Here is a 3492-nt window from a genome sequence, read left to right as displayed (position 1 = left end):
TGTTGTTCATCTCTAAACGACCTTGACATTGAATCATAGTAGGGTAAAACGTAAGCTTCTTTCAGAATTGAAGAATTTAGTGAAAATGTTGGTAAGTTTAAATGATAGTAAATATATTGCAATGAATTGTTGTTATTGATGAATGAAAATTTTGCCAAAATAGATGGAGGTATTTTAGCATTGTATTGATATCCATTTGGTGGTGAGTATAAGAGTGTGATATAAAAACAGTTGTGGTAACAAAAAAAATATGCTTACCTTGTCTTAGGGAAATGTTTTTTTTTTGTCATTAAGACCGACCTTGTCTCACATTTGCTTTCATGGGGAAGCAAATAAATACCTATATTAACCTTGCAGAGGATTAAACGGTGATCATTATGGTCGTTCCACCAGAGCGGAACTCTTCCATTGCACTGCGGTTGGTTTCATCTTTGAGATCGTCCAAAATGTGGATGACTCGGGTGCACTATTTTTAAGTGATGGGTTTGCGTACGCGCTCACCTCAATAATGCAATCAAAATCAGATATCCCCCCCGCTTCTCTTGAGCAGAAAACCATCGATTTGTGTAAGGACATCCTCTTTTTTTTATTCCCAGTCGCCTATTTCGATACACGCCACAAAACAGCCCGTTTCTCTCGACCAGGATATCATCCACATCATTTCTAACGTCCAGATATTATCTGATCTGCATGTAAATATCACTAACGTTTTTTCCAGAACCTATCAATCTCGTAAGAATAAGAAATCCGACTTGCTGTCACTTTCAACTTCTGAAAGTGTATTTTTTCTGATCTGCATGTAAATATCACTAACGTTTTTTCCAGAACCTATCAATCTCGTAAGAATAAGAAATCCGACTTGCTGTCACTTTCAACTTTTTTTCGATATAGATCTCTAACAGTCTCCACACCAGAATTCGAAAAACCAGCCATAAGCCAAGAAATTTGACATCTAAAACAAGTTGAACTATGCATTCTGACTTATTCAGTTGACAAAATAGTAATTTCAGGGGAGGCGGATGTTGTAAATTATCTGTGAAAAAGACTCAATTCTCTCAACCTAATTGTGAAAGGATTAGCTGATGTTGTGTTTGGCAAATAAACGATGTTTTATTAAAACGAAGATTTTGTTTTTGCTATTAAAAAGTTTGGCTTAAATAAGTTTATTAAAAAAAAATTAATTATGTATTTTTTAATAGACAGGAGAAATCAGCGTCAGAAATTTTCAGTTATAACGTCAGTTTTTAATGTTATGTAATTAATATAGCTCATTCTTTATTATTATTATTATTATTATTATTATTATTATTATTATTAGTTTTATTTAAAAGTTCGTATATATTTAAAAGAAACGCACTCAGAGAGACACCCATTTATTTGAATATATTTTGTTTAAATACGTTCGTTTTGTTACATTAAAAAGTTTTGTGTAAAAAAAGAAAGTTTTTTAACCTTTAAAAGTTTTGTAAATATTTAATATTAAAAATATGGGTATACCAAAATATGTTTTGTAAATATATATTTTTTTCATTTTAAATTTTAAAAAGTTTGTAAATGTATTAATAAAAAAATCTTGCTCGCAAACATTTGACCATGCCTTCTATTTGACATGTTTACAAACAACCTACGCCATGTCGTTATACTCGAACCACCAGTGCCACTTGAAATGTACGCCGGTCGTCGTCTTCTGCTACAAGATCTCTATTCTTTACTTGGTCCAAAATAAAACAATAAAATGAATTTACTCAAATTTCAATCAAGAAGTTATTTTTGGCGAATACATTTTTAAATTGATACAAAACGTATTTTCAAAAAAGAAAACTTTTATTTAATATGATTTTTTATGATACTTTTAATATGATTTTTTTTTTCCAATTCTGTGTGTCATATTTTCCGTTTTGTTTTTCGTTAACAATGTGTATAAAAAATAAGCAACTTTATTTTTTTTATTAGTTCCTGCCTTGATTTTACTAATTATTCACGACTAAAAATTAAACACGATTATACAGACGCCTGACACAATTATTTGGCACACTATATTGTAAAAATAATTGTCTTAGTCGTAAAGAGTTTAATTAATCAAAGCAACTTCGACATGCGTGACTTACTCAGTTCGTCAGCGCAAAAAAAAAAACAACAAAAAAACGAAAACACAAGAAAGAAATCTTGTTTTATAAAAATAAACAATAAAACGAATTTACTCAATAGGCACTTGGATGTTAACAGTAGTTCGACTAATCCAAATAAATAAAAAATAAATAAATCTTAGTTTTATATATTCATATATTTTATGGTACAATCCCTTGATAGCGTATGGTGATTATATGAGAAAATAAAGCTGTGTACGCATTATAAATGTTTCTTTTCTGTGTCTTATGTTATGCATTTGTACATTAGGGCTCATTTTTAGTTAAAAGTTTATTTACTGCACCCATCTGAACTAGAGAAAATCATGATTTAAATGTGTATGTCTCGTCTAAATAACTAACGATGGATATCTGATATGGCCAACTAGACAGGTGATCAAAAAGTCAGATCGAGCGTACAGGAAAACGAAATGGGACCTAATTGACAACTGGCCTTTTTGTTTTTGTTTTGTTTTGTTTTTTTTGCTTGAACTTTGTGCTTTTCGGATTATTTTATGTTTTATTTTCTTGTTGGATATTTTTTGGCCGTTTTTTTTGACAAAGATTATAGTTATAGGTAAAAACATTAGAAACACTTCAAACGTTTGAGAAGGCATTTAAACCATAGAAAATAACGGTAACATAAGTGCATAGGTACCAAAATTATTTTTGTTTTGTTTTGTTTGTTAGTTAAATCCGGCTAAAAAACAATAATAAAAATAAAAAATTATCCGAAAACCGCAAAGTTCAAGCCAAATTGAAATTTTTATTTGTTACGTTTGAATAAAAAATGGGTTTGTATTACTGTACACATAGATTCGAAAAAGTTGCCAATATATATAACAAATAAATGTTATCAAAGGCAAGATAAGTTACTTTTCTACTTTACTGGATATAGTTTTCGTGTTTTTATTCAATGTAACATGTTTATTCAGCTCGAAAAACATGCAGTGTTTACCGATGTATTGGAAAATTCAAGATGGCGCCTCACCCCCTCTTTAACAAAAGTTTGAGAAGAGGTGTTATAAATAAAAAACCAGACAAAATACTGTAAAAAAAACGCCAAATATATGTCGACCTATGTCACGGTAACATATATTGAGCGATTTTCTAACAGTATTTTATCCAGTTTTTTTAAATTTATAACACCTTTTGCCAAACTTACCGTGTTAAAGAGAGAGTCAGATTCCATCTGGAATTTTCCAATACATCGGTAAACACTGTATGGTTTTCGAGCTGAATAAACATGTTACATTTAATAAAAACACAAAAAATATATCCAGTTTGTTAGAAAAGTAACTTACCTTGCCTTTGATAGCATTTATTTGTTATATATTTGTTTTTTGACAACTTTTTCTAATCTATG

General features: G+C 29.9%; 1 non-coding gene across 1 annotated transcript; it reads left to right on the top strand.

Moving 5' to 3' along the window:
• The first annotated feature begins 342 nt into the window (after positions 1–342).
• On the top strand, positions 343–506 carry LOC145271707 (U1 spliceosomal RNA). Its single transcript, XR_013866098.1, has one exon. It is a non-coding gene; the product is annotated as a U1 spliceosomal RNA (small nuclear RNA).
• The last annotated feature ends 2986 nt before the right edge of the window (positions 507–3492 follow it).

This window comes from Euprymna scolopes, chromosome 46 (assembly GCF_053919585.1).
Source record: "Euprymna scolopes isolate OS-2025 chromosome 46, ASM5391958v1, whole genome shotgun sequence".
Classification (NCBI taxonomy): Eukaryota; Metazoa; Mollusca; class Cephalopoda; order Sepiida; family Sepiolidae; genus Euprymna; species Euprymna scolopes.
The sequence above is the reverse complement of the archived record's forward strand: the minus strand, read 5'-3'. Positions and strand labels throughout refer to the sequence as shown.